Here is a 21,200-nt window from a genome sequence, read left to right on the forward strand (position 1 = left end):
CAGACATGACTGGGTCAAAGGAGGGCTGATTAGGGGGCTCTGGCTCACTCAGGCCGGGGGAGGGAGGGGTACGGAGTGCGGGGCGAGCCTGCGGCGGCAGAGGCCGGCGGGACGTTGCACCAGCCTAATGCGCGCCGTGCGTTCTCCTGGGGAAGTTGTCCCTGGATCATGGGACCCTGGCAGTGGCGGGCTGCACAGGCTCTCGGGAGGGGAGGTGGGGATAGTGACCTGTGCTTGCACACAGGCTTCTTGGTGGCTGCAGCAGCAGCCTTAGCGTCTCAGGCCCATCTCTGGGGTCCGTGCTGATAGCCGCGGCTCGCGCCTGTCTCTGGAGCTCGTTTAGGCGGTGCTGTGAATCCCCTCTCCTCGTGCACCCTGAAACAATGGTCTCTTGCCTCTTCGGCAGCTCCAGACCTTTTTCCGGACTCCCTCCCGGCTAGCTGTGGCGCACTAGCCCCCTTCGCGCTGTGTTCACGCAGCCAACCCCAGTCCTCTCCCTGGGATCCGACCTTCGAAGCCCGAGCCTCTGCTCCCAGCCCCGCCCTCCCCGGCGGGTGAGCATTCAAGCCTCTCGGGCTGGTGAGGGCTGGTCGGCACTGATCCTCTGTGTGGGAATCTCTCTGCTTTGCCCTCCGCACCCCTGTTGCTGTGCTCTCCTCCGTGGTTCCGAAGCTTCCCCCCACCTCCCCCTGTCTCCTCCAGTGAAGGGGCTTCCTAGTGCCAGAGGTTCAGGTCCTGTCCCTATTCTTTTGTCTCTGTTTTTTCTTTTTCCTTATGCCCTACCCAGGTACGTGAAGAGTTTCTTGAATTTTGGGAAGTCTGAGGTCTTCTGCCAGCGTTCAGGTGTTCTGTAGGAGTTGTTCCACATGTAGATGTATCTCTGATGTATTTGTGGGGAGGAAGGTAATCTCCACATCTTACTCCTCCGCCATCTTGAATGCCTCCCAAAGCTCCCATTTTTGAGCATATATGATGGCTCTGCTTACTGTGTTACATTGATTGTTTCATTTAATCTTCCGAGAACCCAAGGGATGGAAACAATTATGATCATCTCAGTTTTGTAGATGAGGAGTACGGTGCTCAGTAACTTAGGAAAACCATTCATGGTCCCATAATTAGTAACAGGCAGAATTCGGGCTTGAAGCTAGACCTGTTGTTCCGAAATTCCATGCTCCCAACCATTCTGTGGGGTGGATTATAGGGCCACTATGCCAGCCTCTGAGAATACAGCAGCACAGCACCAACCTCATTGTACCTCGGCTATGTTGTTGCATTCCAAATCTGGTTTGGAATATGCTCAAACTCTCCTCATCCATTCTCATCCAAAATTATGGTAAATAGTATTTGTTTAAATAAAGATGAAAGGTCCTTTGCTGTCAAGTTCTATGTAAAATATCTGACCTTCAGGGGAGGCCAGTTCTCTAGAAGTCGCAGAAGTGAGCAAAGTGAGAAAAAGACAGCAGAGAAGAGAGGGAATGCATTTCCAAATGACCCAGGACAGATCTGCAGTATTTCAATAGCAAAAAAGCCCCCAATATTTCATCTATAAAACAACAGAGCTACTTCTGAGGATTTCGTGAAGATAAAATTTGCCCATCCATACACGGTACTTGGCACAGAGACTAATCCCAAATAAACATCCAATAAATGTTATTGTAGAATATCTGCTTCAACAAATTTTCAAAGAAGGAAACAGGCAACTCCGTTTCCTATGGAAAGACCTGGGTGTGGGTCCAGCCAGCCTTGGGCAACCCTTCCCCTCTCTGGGCCCCAGTTCTTTCATCTGTAAAATGAGGCAGTTTTGAGCAAGTGGTCAGGTTTTATCTAATGGACAATGTAAATTGTGTAACTGACCATCAAATTTCCCTTTTCCTGCTAACTACATGAATGTTTAACTACACAAACCAAATGTGTGAGCCTACTGTAGAAACCCAAAGCACATGGAGATAGTTTTTGTATCATTCACATTTTCTCTCCATCTCATATCCCTTTTCCTTTCAAAAAAAATTACTACTGATTTAAAAACATTTTAATACAATGTGTCTCTACAACTTGCATTAACTGTGGTTTTAGAATAAGGTGACACAGTAATGAAAACATGGATTCTGTTTGGGAGGGGGAAATGAGGCTATATATAATTTTGGTTAAAAGTTAAAAGCATAAGTTTTGGTTTCACTACCTTGAGCAAGTTATTTAACCTGCCTTAGTTTCCTCAATTATAAAATGGGACTAACAGCTATAGTTTCCTCGTAGGATAATTTTAAATATTAAATGAGATAATGCACTTGATAAATGTTAGCCATTATTATTAATATTAATATTTATGTTTTCTCTCTCCAGAACCAGTTCTTATGCCCATTTCAGATGCTCCACTATCGGTTTCTATGAAACAGGGTCTGCCGATGGATTTTAAAAGGAGACGTAGATGTCCTGACTTGGGGCTTTTCTAAAAACAAGGCAATGTTGCCACACAGACAACTGCAATGCGTGGCCCACAACTTTGCCAGAGGCGAAGCAATTCTCACCTTATAGCTGTGGTCCTCTCATTGCTGATGGTGCAGCCTGGGGATGGACGGGAAGCATATCTGAAGGCAGTAGACAGACGGCTCCAAATTTCAATGGCAACGTTTAAGCTTTCGCTTTCGATTATTCATTCAACCCACTTTTACTATTATCTCTATTATTTTACATGATAGAACGCCTGTTATGTACTAGGCACTGAGGATGCAATGGAGAGCAAGACACATCTCTGCTCTGTTAGATTTTATGTTCAAATGGTGGTATTCAGGCAAGTATGCCAACAATTACAACACAGCGTAACAAGTGGTAAGGTAGAGGAAGTCCAGGGAGTTATGGGAGCATGGACAGCTGACCCTAACCCAACCCAAACGTGGAGGGGTCATGGAGGAAGCAACAACTGAGTGGATACCAGAAGGATGACTAGAAGGTAGGCACCATTGTAGGGGAACAGTGTGGAAAGGGTAGGGAAAGGAGGAGAGATCAGTCCAAGCAAAAAAGCCTAGCTTGTGCAAAGGCCAAATGCAAGAGAGAACACAGCAAGTTTGGGGAACTAAAAGATTCCTCTTAGCTGAAGCACAGCAAGCTTGTTCACAGCAGAAGAGACTGGACAGGTAGACTCCAGATCATGGAGGCCACAGTAAGGAGGTTTGGCTCCATCCTGTGAGAAGTGAGGAGCTAGTGAATGCTTTAAGCATGGCAGGGGCATGTCCTTTGTTTTAACTCATGCAGTATTCCACATGCAGGGGGACCTTGGAGTATATCCAACCTACTTCACTGTAAAGATGGGGAAACATAGGTCAAGTGACTTATCTAAGATCACTTAGTTGCAAAACCAGGACCAAAAGGCAAGCCTCTGGATTTCCAAAACAGTGGTTTCAACAAAACCATATTGCTTCCCCTTACAAGCAAATAGAATTCAGGGGCCAGGGAATTATTTTTGCCCAAGATCTAACCAAACATATACATAATTGTCTTTTTTGTTTTTAAGCAACGTGTTCCTGCAAGGTGAAAAGACAAGGAAGGAATCACAGGGAGAAATATGTCTTCCAGAAATCTACAGCATCTAAAATAATATGCCGTATAGAATGAAAATCCAATCTCTCATTGTTAGATATTTGTAATCACTGACACCCAAAATCCCAAGGATCACAGCAGAAAATTAAAAATTAAAAAAAAGAAAGAAACCTCACTTCTGTTTTTAAAGCCATCCTCCACAAACACACCCACAGCTTTCTCACATGGCACCAGGGACAGAATGTATATATATATATGTCATCCTTTCTGAAATAGCAATTTAAATTAGTATGAGTGATGTAACATCAAACCACAAAGGATCATGAATCCTGAGTGCTAGGGAAATGATGTGAGATCAGGGAGGGCAAAGACTTCCACAAGTTCTTTGCTGAGTGTTGAGTACTGTGGCTCCTCTATAAATAGTCCCTGATGGGAAGAGCTGAGTGATTAACTAGAAATTTGTGTGCCCTTTGGAAATATTTCAGAAAGGTTCTCCTGTAGCAAGACTTTACCCCTTAACTTTAAAAAGTCTCAAATGCTTTCAAATTATTTACCTTGTGAAGTAGGAAAGGCAACTCTTATTTCCCACATTGTAGATAAGGTGGCATCTCAGGAACAGAGTGGTGAAGTGACTTGCTCAGGGGTCCCAAGGTTGGAATTCGGTGCTGCCTGACTTTCACCTGGTTTGAGGGCTCACCAGGCTGCATCTCCATGAGAACCGTTTCTTTGGAGACTTAGAGCAGATAAGTCTTGAGGAGAAAGGTGCCTGTCCTCTCAGTTCTTTCCCGGGCTTTGCCGGTAAATACGTCCTGTCACCATGTACTTGCCTTTTTGTCCATGAGGCAATTAATACTTCCTGAATGAAGCTGAGGGAGATCCCTGCTTCAAAGAGGGCAGCTTCAGAGATTTGGCCCCAGGGAAGTGAAACGGAGGGTGAGAAGGTAATTTTGAACAGAGGAACAGCATTTGGGATCAGACTCCATTGGCGGAAGCCCCCTCTCCCCAACCCTCAGGTTTATTTTCTATCACTTCACCCTGTTCTTCTTCTTCACAGAACGTCTCTCAGTTGGAAATGGACATTTGCTAGGTACATTTATTCTCCAACTCTCCTAATAGATGATAAGCTCCAAAAGTGCCGGGGGCCTGTCTTTTGTACACCAGTACCTACTCAGCTCCTGGCACGGTGCTTGGAACAAAATAGGTGCTCGATAAATATTAGGGAGATAAATGAGCACTTGGAAATAATGTGAGATCAATGAGGTCCGAAAGGAGCCCAAATCTTCAGTCCTCCTACTGCTGCAGGTGTGGTTCCCAGGCCTGAGGGGTCCTGGGGACAAGTTCTCCCTAAGCGGCGCGGCTGGCTCTCCCGGGGCGGGAGCCCGGGTTGCAGGTCCGGGCCGCGCCGGCCGCGCAGAGGGGCGCGCCCAGAGACCCTGGCCGCAGCCATTTCCTGCTCTTTGTGTGACAGCCGCAACGGCGAAGGGGCGGGATACCGGGGGCGGAGGAGGAGCCGCGGCGGGTGGAGGGGCGGGGCCGAGGGCGGGGCCCAGCGCGGCCGCAGCGGAGCGGAGCCGGGCAGAGCATCCTGCGCCCTGGCGCGGGCCACCGCAGTAGCCTCGGGCCGCTCCCCTAGACCTGCCGCAGACCCAGGTAAGCGGTGCTGGCAGGCCTTGGGGCCGGCGTGGGGACTGGGATGCTGCTGGGGATGGCGACGCGGCCGTAAGAATGCTCGAGGGGCCGGCACCTCTTCTCCCAGCCCCGGGGGTGTGCTCAGCACGGCGGTTGGGCTAGCGCGGCCTGGGGGCCCCTGAAGCCCCCGGAGGCTGGGCCTCCGGCCCGGAACAGCTCCCTGCCCCCTGCGGCCCACCCTGGGCCCCGCGGCGCGTACCCCCTGCGGGAGGCGCCGACGCACGGCGGAGCTGGGGCGCGGCGGCTGTGGCAGCAGCAGCAGGTGCGCGGCCTGGGCCGGAGCCGCCGGCCGGGGAGGAAGCGGCGCTCATCACGAGCATCGGAGACACCTGCAGCGGCCGCGAGCCCGGCGGCGGCGGCGGTCTCCCCGCGCTCAGGTACTGCAGAGCGCCGGCCGCCGCCTCTGCCGCTCCGGCTACCATCGCCTCCCGCAGGGCCAGCAAGAACCGCCTGGGCCCGCCTGGCAGCCGCCTCGGGCACACAGAGCCCTTCAGTGAACGTGAGATGGGTGGGGCGAGGGGCGAAGAGGCGGCGTTTGGGGGTGGGGGCTTTAATGAGAGAGGAGGCACGCCTGACCTGCTTTGAAACCTTCCGGCCTAGCTCGCCCTCCCTCCCGGCTGTCTGGGGGCGGGGGAGGAGGTAGGGGAAAGGAGATGAGTGGGCTGACTCCTGGGGAAAAGGTTGGGTTTTCATGAGCTCTGAACAATCGGGAAGATGCCTACCTGTCAGTAGTAGGCTTCTGCTTTTCAGGGCAGCTCTCCCTCTCCATGGATATACACCGTCTAAAAAGGAAGAGAAGGGCGTGCTCTCCGTGTGCCAGTGGGGACGGCGGCGGGAAGCATGGTCCGAGAGGAGTATGGTTGTATTGAGAACCTGGCAGAGAAGGACGCTGGGACTGCCCAGGTGCCCTCCCCAGCCCAGGGAATTTGACCTCTGCTTGCCTAGTTTCCCCAGCACAGCAGAAAGACTCACCAAGGGCTGATGGGCTCTTACAGCCAGGCCAAGAAGGGGACAAGTATCTTTTCTTGCCAGCTCCTGGGCACCGCCTGCCTGTGCCCCCTTTAGGGCAGGGGGTGTCTTACGTTACTTTGGGGCACAGGCCCTGTTGCAAGCCATTCTGGCAACCATGAGATCACAGATGTTGGAGGGCAAAAATCTAGGTTCACATCCCTGGCAGGATGGTGAAGGCCTTGAAGGTTGTTTTCTCCACCATCAGACCTTCCTTCTCTGTGACCCTCCCTGAGACTGCCCACCTCCAGTTCCATACACTGTCCTGTGCTCCACCATCCCCCCACCCATTCTCCTGTGTCAAAAATTGTTTTCAAGAAAGGAGCCAATGAACACATTTATCCTCAAGAGCTAAATACACAAGAATTTCCCATTAGACCCAGGAGGTGTTTTAGAAGTCATCTGACCAGAAAGGAAACAGAGGCTTAGAGGCATTTTAATGGGAAACAACGCTTTAAGTAAATAATATTTGATATCTCTAATGGTGGAATTTCAGGCAGTGAGCTGGAAGTGGGAGTGGGGAGCTGGGTAGCAATTTTGGGGAACAGCTTGATGAAATGACAACATTTAGCAGCTGTCAGCTCTGTTTGCTGGCTGCAGGGGCAGCTTCAGCCCTAAGAGCAAAAATACCATAGAAGTAGTGTGTGTGTGTGTGTGTGTGTGTGTGTGTGTGTAACTGGTCAGGGGTTACTGTCACTAGAGGGTATTGTGGAGCACCCAGTGTACACTTGGAGGAGGTGAAACTTTCCTATAGAGAGTTACTTGTTGGCACTGGCTACCGTCTGCCAGGGCAGCTCCGAGGCCACAAGGAGAGTGTGTTATTGCTCACAAAGCCAGTCCCTCTGGCTAGCTCTGCAGGCTGAGCCTCTGGCTGGGGGCATTAGCGCTCTGCTCACTAAGCTTCTTTATTATATTTCCTGGCCAGTTCTGACTGGTTCTGCAGGCACCCAAGCCTGCCTTATTTAGTCCCTGCTAGTAATGGAAAAGGAAAAACTCATTTTAGGTATTAAGCCAATAGTAGGGTGTAAAATCCACCAGGATCGGAGAGTTTTACTCCAATCAAATCAGAGGCTGGCCCAGAGAAGACAGTAGGCAAGAATTTAAAAACTGAAAAAGGGTCTCGGGGGAACAGTGCATGTCCCCCGTGATATATCATGCCCTCTCGGACATTCAGTGGGCCTCCGCTGCTGTCATTGATCAGCAAGCCGAATTAGGTGATGAATAGGCAACAAGCTAATTGACATTGGAAACCGCACTCCTGGAAAACAGTGCCGAGCTCCAGTCTCCATGTTTGAGGATCAGCCTACACTCTCAAAGAGGTTTCTTTTGGCCGCTGTTGGCCCCAGGGTTCCACCAAGAGCTGCACAAAATGGCCTTTTATAGCCTCCATGTGGCCACTGTAACAATGAGTCTGTTTCTTTACTGGCAAGTATTAATTATTCACTTGTAGTTGACGAAACCAGGCATCAGTCACCTCATTGGAGCCCTTGTAAAAGGCCTTTGGTCTTATTGTTCTGAGGAGCAAAGCTAAGCCTAGGGTCCAGAGGATGGATCCTGCATTAGTAGTGGAGGTGGGGCAAGAGGGTAGAGCATACTGTCACCTCGGGCAGTGACACGGTGTGCCCGCAATGGTGGGGAAGGAGCTGGTACTTAATTGGATGCTCTAGTAAACAAGGGATGCATGCAAATGCTATGTAGAGTGTCTAGCACATAGTACTATTATATTTATATGTTTATCATTATAATGTATTAATTACATAATCATTAAGAATGTGGCTCATGCCACATTATATATTGTGTGTCAATTTAAGAACACAGATCTTTTATTGTTGTCATTGTTGACTCTGCTAAAGGATTCAGTGACCTTAGAAGGCCTCCCACAGTGAAGGTTCCGCCCTGGTCACTCAGCAGACACCTCATTGCTGGTGGCCATGTCCAAGAACAGCACACCTGCGAGTTGGCTGGTGTAAGTCTTCATTGCTGGGGATGAGGAGGGATAGTTTGATCCCTGCTAAGAGGAGTCCCAGTTTGGGGGAGGAGGTGTCATTAACCCCGAGTTCTTACCAAACTCTTCTACCTCCAGAGCCTTCCTGGATTTTGCTTTTCCCAGGGGGAGTTGGTCTCTGTGACCAAGGAACCCGGCCCCAGGTTGACCTGCAGAAGGTAGCCAAAGAAAGCGTGGTAAGCTGTGGTGTCAGCAAGGGCCTCAGCTGGGAAGTGCTCCTGAGTACCACACTGAAGGTGGGTACAGCTGCAGTAGGAAGAGAGAAGGGGGAGGGAATATGCCCAGCGGAAGCCCAGAGGTAGTTCTCACATTTCAACACAGATCGGGAAGGACCTCTTCCTCTGTGTACATTCAGCATTTTGCAACCCAACCAAAAATGTTGAAGGCATGCTTCGCTTCCCCCTGCGGACAAAGCAGTACTGTGGTCTTTGGACACAAGATTTATTCCTGACTTGCTGTGTGCCTTTAAATCAGCCACTACCTCTCTGACTTTGAAAATTGGGGAACCGAAAGCAGCCCGCGCAGCTTGTTACCTACCTGTTGGCCACAGGAGCCTGTGGATGAGATAATGTTTGTAAACTTCAGGCTGAGAAGAAAAGGCCCTGGGAACAGAGGAGAGAAGGAGGTTCCCGAATGTATGGCTCCTTTGGATGGCTGCCCTCCATTCCTAAAGGAACAATTTATTAATTATATACTGTGTGTCAACTTAAGAAGACAAATCTGTGGTCTCTGCACCACTGAGCCAACTGAAAGGGAAACTGAAAGGCACTTTGTGATTCACAGATTCTGTCAAGGACCCTGGATGGTCTTGTCTGTATAAAGACACTTCAGAATTCGGTCCGTGCGTGTGGGACGCCTCCCAGGATGCAAAGATGTTGGGTACTGGCTGCCCAGCCATGGCCACTATGCTAAGCAGTGTGTGTGATGTGCCTCAAAGGACCACCATTCAAGCCATACTTCTTGGACCCTGGCAACAGAGGCAAAAACAAATTGGGTGCGAATTCTTGAAAGAAATTGTTTTGAGAAGGCAGAGGTTGGGTTCAGGCAGAATTTCTTGCAGGGATCATTCTGGCTGAGTGGCATTTTGATAGACTTGCAGCAACTCAGGAACAGTACAAGCAGAGAGGAAAGTAAACATGACCCGGAGAGCTGCCCGATAAAGACCCAACGATGACTTATCAATAGGTCTTTTGATTTTGTGTTTCCATTATCATTAGGCCATCTTAGGGTAGTGGTTCTCAGACGTTCATCTCTTCGTGGAACAGAGAGACGTTTAGTGTGTCCATGGTGTGTGGTCTCTGTCTTCTAAATAAGGCAGGAGATGAGGTCCTCTGCAGAAGTTAAAGGTGGTGGACTGGTTGGGAAAGAGTGGGAGATGTCTGGAGATTTGGAACAGCTGTCTTTGTGGGTGGAATAAGAAATCAAATGGGGATGAATGAGAGCATTGTCTAACTTTACTGAAGGCCCAGCTGAGATCAAAGAGAATCTGCAGGGCTGACCCTCATAGAAGACACTCAGTAACTCAGTGTTAAGTGAAGGGATACCTGAGAATGACTTTCTATTTGTGCTTTTAAATTGTGATGGCTTAAGACCGATTCAGGCAAGGTATGAATGGTGAGACAAGAATTCAAAACTCAGGGTCAGCCATCAACCTCCAAGTATGCTATACCTTCATATGAGAAAGAAAAATGAAGTTCTGTTTTTTATTTGTTGATGTGGAAACTGTATGACAGGAGAATTTTCTAAATATATCTCTTCAGATTCTTACAGTAATAAGGCTGACTTAGATATGGTACCTTAGGGGACCATGATGTTTAAAATTTTTTTTTTTTTAATCAGAAGACATGAATTTTGGCCATTGGCTCTTGTATTCAACAAATAGTTCATGAAGTGTTAATTAAGCAAGTCATGCCTAGGATGTGCCCAGCTCTGTGCTAGTTGCTATGGGTCAGACCCCCCAAAAGATGACAGCTATCCTTGTCATTTTTGGTGGTGCAAAGAATTGGTAAAATATAAAGCAGTTTATAATGCAATAGGAAATTATGGACTCCAGACTGTGAGTGCTATGGGAATCCAAGAAATGAAGGTTGTGGTGGAGTTTGGCTGGTCAGACCTTCATGGAGGGGGCGTGTCTTGAATTGGGCCTTGACAGTGGTCAAAGGTAGGATGTGAGAAGGGGAGAGGACAGTCCACTAGGGAGCAGAGAGAGTCTGAGCAAAGGCACAAGGCAAGAATGTCCATGGGCAGGTTTATGGCACCGTAAGTACTCTTGCCACAGTGGACAGGTTGTGTTGGGAAGCATAGTCTTGAAGGACGTCCTTTGGATGGAGTGTCCCTTTATAGTCACAGTCATTTGCTTTTGAGTTGGAATGACTCTGAGAGGTTCAAGTTCAGTGATTCCTAACTAGTTGTTTTGGGGTCTGCTTTTGTTTTTTCCTAAGTACATTTGATGGACAGTATCAACATACTCAGTACATCACACCGGGCAGCCATTCCCCTCCCCAGCTCTACCCCATTTTCTCCCACTCAAGAAAAGAGATGAACATGCAAACAATGATACCATGGGAGGACTTTGAACCCTCCCTCACACATAATAAAGAGCACCTTGTTTGCAAACCTCACTAGTCAAACTGTTACTGGGACAAGTTGCCGCAATAACCTTTGCAACAGAGGTTTTGCCATCATGGTTGAGAAGCGCTACTAGACCAGCCTTCATATTCTACAGACAGACAAATTGCCCTTTTAGAGTGAGGGAAAGTGTGGTTTGAGGGCCTATGTCAGTCTTCAGGCTGAGCCACATTCGAGTTGCAACTTCACATCCGTGAAGCTGAGGTTTGCATGCCCCGAGCTGGTGGTCGAACTGAAGTGTCGCTCTTTGTTTCCACAGCAGATGGAATGGCTTCCCTTTCTGAGTTTTAGCAGGTGCCTCTGAAAGGCAGCTTCTCTCCCCAGATACAAGTCACGTTGCTGCCCCTCCTGTGGTGCCCTGTCACAGGCCCCAGCGGGAGCAAATCAGCAAGCTGCCTTCTGTGGCATGACCTCCCCTCCCAAGAGGGTGGGATCTGCCGGGTTGGGTTGTCAACGGAAAGGCCTCCTCAACCCTGGCAACACAGGAAGCAGCTGAGTGAAACGGCAAATGGAGTGGCAAGCCCTTTAGCCCCGCCAGGATCTTTTTCTTTGCTGTAAACAAACAGGAGGGTAGGCCTTCTCCAGAGACCCAAGTCGAGGCTGACTTGGACTTCTCTGCTGTGACCTCAGGCCCCCTGTGTGGAGAGAGGCTGCAAGTGATGGGGCCTCTGGGCCTAGAAGCCCCACAGGGAGGGACTTACATAGCAAAGGCTGCCTGAGACAGAGCAGTGGACTGGCCAGCTGTCTGACTGCCAGCAAGGAAGCCTTGAGTTGTTGTCTTTTAAAGTAAATTTTAAATTCTTGATCAAAGCAATACCCGCACATGCTTAAAAGAATCAAATAGTATTGAAAGACTCACAGTGAAAAACAAGTATCCAGTGCCCACCTCCCCCAGAGGCTGCTGCTTTTAACTTACCATTTCTTCCAGTAGTTGCCTCCAGATCTCTAAACGATATGCTTATGCTGCTGTTTCTTGATTTATCTATTCTATGTGTCATCTGTTCACTTCCTGCTGTGATGGATGAAGATTTCGCCCTCTGACACCATCCCCCTGTCTCCCCTGCCCTCATCTCCCAATATAGTAAGAGCTCTGTTTTAACCCAAATCATGTTTAAAGCATCTACCTTATTGAGACGTGTAAATGATGACCACGAGAGAACCAAGTAATGTCCTTTGATTGTAGTATTTCCTTTCTTACATGGATTTTTGTTTTACTGCAGAATTCTTCCTCCCTCCTTCCCTCCCTCCCTTCCTTCTTTCTAATATTCCTCTTTTTCTTTTGCGGCACTGTCATATCAGTTATTGTGTCAGGTCCCCTTGTCTTCCCAGGAAGTTGTAGTGTTAGCCCAGCTCAGCCCCGAGCTAGCCAAGGGACCCTGCCCAAGTCCTCTCGTGTCTCGACCTCAGTGTCCTTATAGTAAAAAGAGAGCTCAGGTAGGAGGCTAGAGACCCATCTTTTCCTCATTCTAAACCTCAAAGCCCATCAGCCCACCTCAGAGATTTGTATGTCTGAGGAGTCTCTCCTCCTGGGCGGGGCAACCCCAGGTGCTGGCAGGTGGCAGTGCCACAGAAACAGGCCGGGGATGGGCCTGGTTCAGGCCCTGCCTCATGGTGGTCCGCTCACCCTGCGGTCTAGGGGCTGCTCCCTGGGGTAGTGTGGCTGCGTCTCTTGCTTTTTCTTCCCTGTTCATTTTCATTCAGCACAGTCTCTGCGTGTAGGGGCAGCATCATACTCCCCAGACTCCCCAAGCTCCTGCCCCAACTCCAGCTCTCTTTGCCCCACTCCCGCTTATGTTACATATACCCAAAGTTCCCCAAAAGTGGTCATACAAATACTAACATTTTTTGGTAAAAGCTTTATTGAGATATAGTTCACATATTGTACAATTCACCCATTTAAAGCATATAGCTCAGTGACTTCTAGTATATTCGCAGAGGTGTGCAACCATCATCATGATTAATTTCCATAACATTTTCATCACCCCAGAAAGAAACCTCATACCCTTTAGCAACACCACCTATTTCCCTCAATCTCTACCCTGAGGCTAGGCAATTACTAATCAACCTTATATCTCTATAGATTTGCCTATTTTGGGCATTTCCTTTAAAAGGTATGTTATGCTTCTTTCACTTAATATAATTTATTATTTCCAGAGTTCATCTACATTGTAGCATGTATCCATAATGCGTTCCTTTTTGTGGCTGAGTAATATTCCATGGTATGGATATACCATATTTTATTCATCTGTTCATCCGTTGATGGATATTTGAGTTGTTTCCCCTTTTTGTCTATTACAAATAATGCTACTATGAGCATTCATGAACAAGCTTTTTGTGAATATATATTTTTAGTTTTCTTAGGAATATACCTAGGAGTGGAATTGCTGGGTCTTATGGTAACTCTGTGTTTAAAAATGTGAGGAGGGGGCTTCCCTGGTGGCGCAGTGGTTGAGAGTCTGCCTGCCCATGCAGGGGACACGGGTTCGTGCCCTGGTCCGGGAAGATCCCACATGCCGCGGAGCAGCTAGGCCCGTGAGCCATGGCCTCTGAGCCTGCGCGTCCGGAGCCTGTGCTCTGCAACGGGAGAGGCCACAACAGTGAGAGGCCCGCGTACCGCAAAAAAAAAAAACAAAAACAAAAACGTGAGGAGGGACTTCCCTGGTGGCACAGAGGTTAGGCATCCGCCTGCCAATGCAGGGGACACGGGTTCGATCCCTGGTCCAGGAAGATCCCACATGCCGCAGAGCAGCTAAGCCCATGCGCCGTAACTACTGAGCCTGTGCTCTAGAGCCTGCGAGCCACAACTACTGAGCCTGTGTGCCACACCTACTGAAGCCCATGCGCCTAGAGCCCGTGCTCCGCAACAAGAGAAGCTACTGCAATGAGAAGCCTGCGCACTGCAACGAAGAGTAGCCCCCACTCGCTGCAACTAGAGAAAGCCTGAGTGCAGCCACGAAGACCCAACGCAGCCAAAGATAAATAAAATTAAAAAAGAATTTTTTTTTAAACGTGAGGAACTGCCGTACTGTTTATCAAAGTGGCTGTACTATTTTACATTCCTACCAGCAATGAATGGGGGTTCCAATTTCACACCCTCACCAACACTTGTACTTACCTGTCTTTTTGCTTATAGCCATTTTAATAGATGTGAAGTAATATCTCATTGTGATTTTGATTTTCATTTCCCTAATAACTAGGAATAATAATCATCTTTTAATGTGATTATCGGCCATTTGTGTATCTTTGGAGAAAAGTCTGTTCAGATCCTTTGCCTATTTTTAAAATTGGGTTGTCTTTTTATTATTGAATTTTAAGAGTTCTTTATATATTCTCCATGTTTAGCAGATATATGATTTCCAAATATTTTCTCCCATTCTGTGGATTGTCTTTTCACTTTTTTTTTTTTTTTTTTTGGCCATACTGCACAGCTTATGGGATCTTAGCTCCCCAACCTGGGATCGAACCTGGTCCCCAGCAGTGAAAGCGCTAAGTCCTAACCACTGGACCTCCAGGGAATTCCCTCTTTTCACTTTTTTGATGATGTCTCTTGAAGTACAAAAGTTTTAAATTTAATTTTGATGATGTGTAGTTTTATCTATTTTTATTTCATTGTTTGTGCTTTTGGTGTCGTTACATATTCCAAAGTCACAAGTGTTTACTCCTGTGTTTTTTTCCTAAGAGTTTTATAGTTTTAGGTATTACATTTAGGTCTTTGATCCATTTTGAGTTAATTCGTTATATGGTGTGAGGTAGAGGTTAAACTTCATTCTTTTGCATGTGGATGTCCAGCTGTCCCAAAACCATTTGTTGAAAAGAGTATTTTTTCCCCATTGAATTGTCTTGGCAACCTTGTCAAAAAATCAGTTGACCATAAATGTTATCTTTGGATTCTCAATTCTGTTCCATTTATCTATATTTCTGTCCTTATGCCAGCACCACACTGTTTGATTACTATAGCTTTGTAGTAAATTTTTACATCAAGAACTGTGCATCGTCCAATTTTGTTCTTTTTCAAGATTGTTTTGGCTATTCTAGGTGGGTCCCTTGAATTTCCATATGAATTTTAGGATCAGTTTGTCAATTTCTGCACAGAAGCCAGCTGGGATTTGAATAGGGATTACGTTGGATTTATATCAGTTTGGGAAGCGTTGCCATTTTAACAGTGTAAGTCTTCCAATCTATGAAAATGGGATATCTTTTCATTTATTTGGGTTGTCTTTCATTTTTTCAACAGTCTTCTACAGTTTTCAGAGTATACATTTTACAATTCTTTTTGCTATATTTATTCCTAAGTATTGTATTATTTTTGACGCTATGGTATATAGAGTTGCTTTCCTAATTTCATTTTTATATTGAGCATTGCTAATGAATAGAGATAGAATTGATTTTCCTTATATTCTTATATCCTGCAACTTTGCTGGACGTGTTTATTCGTTCTAATAGTTTTCTAGTGGATATTTTTGGATTTTCTACATACAAGGTCATATCATCTTCAAATGGAGATAATTTTACTTCTTCCTTTCTAACGTGGACATCATTTATTTCATTGCCTTTCCTAATTGTTCTGATATCCTGGCTAGAGCCTCCAGCACAATGTTGAATAGAAATGGAGAGAGTGGAGCTCTTCGTCTTCTTCCTAATCCTGGGGGAAAGCATTTAATCTTTCATCATTAAGTCTGATGTTGGCTGTAGCTCTTTTTTGTAGCTGCCCTTTATCAGGTTGAGAAAGTTACCTTCTGTTCCTAGTTGGCTGAGTGTTTTTATTATGAAGGAGTGTGAGTTTTGTAAAATGCTTTTTCTGTATGTGTTGAGATGATCCTGTGGGATTTGTCGTTTATTGCATTGATATGGCTTATCACATTCATTGATTTTTGGATGTTAATGTTAAACCAGTCTTACATTCCGGGGTGAATTTCACTTGGTCTTGGTGTATAATCCTTTTTATGTGTTGCTGGATTTAGATTTTGTTGGGGGCACTAACATTTATGATGCACTTTCTACCTACCAACTACTATTTTTACATGGGATAACTCAGTTTTCAAAGCATATGAGGTAGGAACTATTATTATTCTTCATATCAAAATGAAGCACGTGAGGCTCAGAAACATTATGCCGTCTTCCCAAGGTCACACAGCCAGGTAGCGGCAGAGTCAGGACTCTAGTTCACTACCACACTAAACCACCTCTAGTGAGCATATCAATGGTGGACGTGAGATGATTTTCACGTGACACTCAGACCTGTGTTTGTTTTCATTGTTTTTTATTTTTTGTAGTTTCCCTCTGCTTCTCTATTAGTGATTATGATATAAAGCTTTCTTCTAAAATATATTTATAAAGTGGAAACAAAAAGTCTATTTAGAAAAAATACTAAGTAAATAATTGTACAGGCAGTTTATGGATGTGACTGCATATTCTGTATTGATTTAAATTATGTTATTAATAATGAAGGAGAAGGAATGGGAAGCTAGAAATGAGGACATGCTAAGTCATCTCTTTCCTCCCATGTTGTCGGGGAATTCAGGTATGTTCATGCATTCTTTCATCCATCTAGTACTTCCTCGGTGCCTCATCTTTCCTTGGCACCCTACTAAGGTCTCCAAGGTTTTCAGTGATGGGTAAGAAATGGTCTCTGGCTTCAGGGAGCTTGCACATGCACGCGTCGTTCTGCTCTGGTTCGGGGGCAACATATATTTTATTTCGTGGGCAAACTCAGATTGAGTGCTAGTGGCCACTTGGAGTTTTGTATTTCACAAGAAGGATTCTGAGGCTACCCGTGGACTCATTGAGAAATAGAGACGTTATCAATGAGCAGCATTTGACCTGGTATGGGAAAAGGAAGTAGCAGTACTTTGGAATTTTTTCCTTGCTCAGTCAGATGCTGCTCCAAATGTTTTTTTTGAGGGGGACAGTCTAAGCCTCCCTTATATTTATTTTTATATATTTATTTACTTATATATTTTTTATTTGCAGATATAAATATACATATGCATTTATTTTTTTAAACTTTATTTTTATTTATTTGTTTTAGTTGCTTTCTAGCTGGAGAGATTTACAGACAAGGAGAATATTTCTTGGGCTCTCATGAAACCCAAAGGTGACAGTTACCTAATCTTTATGGCTTGACAGAGTCTTACTCTTCAGAGGAAGGAAAAGGCAGCCAAGTTGGAAAAAAAAAGAAAGTAAAGTGCTTGGTACCTTTCAAAAAGGTACAAAAGTGGTGCAGTCTAGAAGAAAGGGCTTAGAATTGGGAGTCGAGATATCCCATTTCTGCCCTAACTCAGTCACTAGTAGTGACCATGTGACCGTGAATGAACGTTTTCATTTCTTAGCAACAGTGTGTCCTCCCTAGAAAAACAGCAAAAATAACACCTGTCCCCTCGAACCTGCAAGGGTGTTATGATTGAGGAAATCAAAATGAAAGATCTGTAGAGTTAAGAATTAGTGTAATGTTTCTGATGCCTTGCTCTTGTGTAGGAGAGTTGTTGCAATGTTTAATTCATCCATTCGCTCTCTTAAAAAGAGGCCATCCGACTAGCTAACATTTCCCGAGTGCTTGCTGTGTGCCTGCTGTTGGGCTGAGCATTTCACGTGCTGTAATGTTATATAATCCTCATAATAAATCACTGAGGGCAGGGACTATTATTAATCATCGCCCTTTTACAGATAAGGAAACGGAGGCTCAGAGAGGTTAAGGAACATACTTATGGTTATGCAGCTAGGAAGTAACAGATGGCGGATATGAACACAGAACTCGAGCTTACCCACCATGCTTAGCCTAGTTTTCCATGTCATTAAACCTTCTGACTTTTTTCGTTTTTCTTCCAGAAAGTCAGTCAGAAAATAACAATGCAGAGCTTTTGCTTAGAGAATAGCAACCTGCATTCCCAAAGCCAGGCTCTCTTAGTGCCCTTCCTGCGTCTGTGAGGCCCCTTGCTTCTTGTTCAGGATCTGTCAGTCATCTCAGTGGGGGGGTGGGGGGGGTGGAGGGGTGGAGGGGGTCGGGCACGGGGCCTACAGGACCTTCTCAGAAGTAGATTGCCCGCGAGCCTGGTGTTATTACTACTCGGTGAAACCAGGCCCCTGAGTTTCCGTTTGTTATGAAGATGCTGAATTTAAATCTGCCATAAATGCCCCACAGTGCAGGTTGCAGCTGTGTCTGGTAAATGGTGCTCCCAGAACAGTGTTAGTTTTTTTAATATTTTATTAATTTCTCTTGCAAAGTGACAAAATGACCACGTGGTCGTAGACTCAATATTAAGAATTCTCCTCCTTTGGAAGATTGCATAACAGGCAGGACATTTGCGCTGGAAAAGAAGTACTTCTTTTCATGTATACCTCTGATAAAATTTCCGGAATGTTTTTTCTTTCTGACTGATGTGGAGTTGGCAGTGACTTCTAGCACTTGGGCTAAAAATGTCTGATTTCCTTCTCCCTTAGGCAGTGAATGATCTACAAAGAAACAGAGAAATCCATTAGAGAAGCTATATTTGTAATGGAAATAAAGACTCCTAATTTATTGGCTCTGTAGGTCGTTCACTTATTGATTCTGATCAAGGGAAGGACGGGAGTATTATTGTGTTAAAGGGGAAAATCTTAAGGGTTATTCTGGTAAATGAGTATTTTAGAATCTGAGAAGCTTAGAAGAAACCCAGGTTATAGGAGGAAGGAGAAGGTAAAGATCATAGTAGGAGTCAGGGAAGATGAAGGAAGGGAAGACAGATTAGAACTGGGATTGTGTACATTGAGCTGGGAGTTTTTATGGAACATTTCTGACATATTTAAAATTGGAGGGACTTCCCTGGCGGTTCAGTGGTTAAGACTCTGAGCTTCCATTGCAGGGGGCCCAGGTTCAAGCCCTGGTCAGGGAACTAAGATCCCACATGCTGGGTGGCGTGGCCAAAGATAAAAGTAACATAAAATTGGATTAAAAATTATCATAAATCTCTGTGTGTAAGCATCACACAGGATTGACTTTTTTTTTTTTTTTTTTTGCGGTACGCGGGCCTCTCACTGTTGTGGCCTCTCCCGTTGCGGATCACAGGCTCCGGACGCGCAGGCTCAGCGGCCATGGCTCACGGGCCCAGCCGCTCCGCGGCACGTGGGATCCTCCCGGACCGGGGCACGAACCCGTGTTCCCTGCATCGGCAGGCAGACTCTCAACCACTGTGCCACCAGGGAAGACCAACAGTTATTAACTTTGGGTGATTTTGTCTCATTTATTTCTCACTCTTCCCCCATCTAATATGATTTGGAAGCAAACCCCTGTATCCTTTTATCCATATTTTAGTAGGTATTTGTCGAAGATAAGGACTATTTTAAAATATAACCTCAATATTGTTGTCACATCTAAAAAATAGTAACAGTTTCCTTAATATTGTCAAATATCGAGTCAGTAACTAGCCAGAGAAATTTTCCTGTTTTCTCATATATGTTACAATTTCATCTTTATGGTGGTTTGTTTGAAATAAGATCCAAATGAAGTAAAACCATGTGATAGTCTAAGTCTCTTATCATCTATAACTTCCCCCTCCATCTCTTTTTTTTTTTCCCTTGCACTTTATTTGTTAAAGATGCTCAGCCATTTGTCCAGCAGACTTTCCCATAGATTGTATTTTACTGAGTACCTCACCGTGGTGTGTTCTAACATGTTCTGTCCTCTGTATTTCCTGTCAGATTGTATCAAAGGCTTGATTAGATTCAGATATTTTGTTTTGAGTTCAGCACTCTTTGTAAGGTGATGGTGTGTTTTTCCATCAGGAGGCACATAATATCTGGTTGTCCCTCATGTAGTGATGTTAGCAGCAGTTGGTGATCAGTGCCTACATCCATTTGTTCACTAGGGGTTGGAAGCTAGGGATATTTTAATTCTGTGAATATTTCTGGGGGAAAAAAAGAAATACCTTTATAAAGAGAAGCATCTCTCTCTCCTGCAATTCATTTATCCAGTTGTACAGTTGGTATAGGAAAGATTGGTTTAGTGTTTGCTTCTTTCCTTTTATTTATTGATTTTCAGCGTAAAAGTTGGTTCACAGGCATCCTCCAGTAGTAACAAAAGGCATAAAACCAAGTTTTTATTAAGTGTCTTTATGATCTCATGGATTCACATATATTTGATATTGTTTCAAGTCCCTTGAGTTGTGATAACTGGTGCTCAGATCACCCCATCTTTGGCCAATGGAGGCTGCCTCAATTTGGCCCCTGGGTCCCTTTGACACAGCCCTGGTAGTCATAGATAAATAGTTGTTTCTAGGCCTTGTTTTTTTAAAAAATTTTATTTATTTTTAACATCTTTATTGGAGTATAATTGCTTTACAATGGTGTGTTAGTTTCTGCTCTATAACAAAGTGAATCAGCTATACACATACACATGTTCCCATATCTCTTCCCTCTTGCATCTCCCTCCCTCCTCCAGGCCTTTCAAACCTAGGTTCCAAGCCCAGCTCCAGCACTTGCCAGCCCTTGACCTTGTAAAGTGACCTAAATTCTGAGCTTCTGTTTGCTCATCTGTAAAATGGGAATAATCATAGTACTTACCTTTATAAGGTTGATGCAAGATTAAAATAGCTGAGTGCTTGGCAGAGTGACACAGAGTAATGGCTTTAAAATGTTAGTTTTATTATTATTTGAATTAACAAAGAGAATTATTAGGGCTTTGGAGCTTACAGATCATTATGCCCTGGACAATCATTAACCCTTCCTGCAAAATGGACTTAACATTAATGTACTAAAGAAGACAGTCTTTTCTGTGGATTGGCAAATGGTTTTGCTGTAGAACTGAATGCCACACTTAGAATTCAGGGCAGAGAAGAGAGCAGAGGAAGCAGCCTAGGTGTGGAGAGGGCCTGAAATCACCTCCGTGAGGCCAGGCACCTGCAGAAGGCAGAGGAGGCAGTCACCTCTGAGCCCCCGCCCCCCCCCGCCCCCCGTGCCCTCATTGGATGTGGCCTTCACTGTTGCCATAGCGTGTGACTGGGAGGTGAGTTGAGAACTCAGTGAAGTGTGAAGCGGTAGTCAGCAGCTCAGCCCCATCTGCCCTCCCAGCCGAGCCTAAAGGAGACACAGGGGCAGCCTGCGTGGGGTGCACTCTGCAACTGTGTCAGCCCTTCACAGCCTGGGCCCAGCTCTGCTGTCGCTGGTCCTTTTCTGCCCTGGCCTCTGACACCACATTTCCTAATGAGTGAGGCAAATTCTCTGACACTCTGAGACCCCAGCCCTGAAGCAGGTCTCAGGCTTCCCTGGGATTAGGGATGGGAAGGGAGGGAGGGCGCTCTCCGGAGCACAGGCAGCCTTCTCCGTGTTTCCTCATTCGAATATGCTAAAGGGTTAGAAGTTGCTG

General features: G+C 45.8%; 1 protein-coding gene across 6 annotated transcripts in view; it reads left to right on the forward strand.

The window, feature by feature from the left end:
• The first annotated feature begins 5,158 nt into the window (after positions 1-5,158).
• The window catches only part of CYFIP2 (cytoplasmic FMR1 interacting protein 2), a 131,533-nt gene continuing 115,491 nt past the window's right edge, over positions 5,159-21,200 (forward strand). For 3 of the 6 annotated variants that reach the window (XR_002646926.3, XR_016392833.1, XR_016392834.1), the window contains exon 1: positions 8,280-8,472. The gene's annotated coding sequence lies outside the window, so the exon portion shown is untranslated. Of the gene's footprint in view, positions 5,185-7,995; positions 8,198-8,265; positions 8,473-21,200 lie in introns of those variants that run through there. The other 3 variants (XM_089909617.1, XM_022590243.3, XM_089909618.1) reach the window with 3 other exon arrangements.

This window comes from Delphinapterus leucas, chromosome 3 (genome assembly GCF_059928025.1).
Source record: "Delphinapterus leucas isolate spDelLeu-1000000601 "Yukka" chromosome 3, BTC_Dleu_Yukka2, whole genome shotgun sequence".
NCBI lineage: Eukaryota > Metazoa > Chordata > Mammalia > Artiodactyla > Monodontidae > Delphinapterus > Delphinapterus leucas.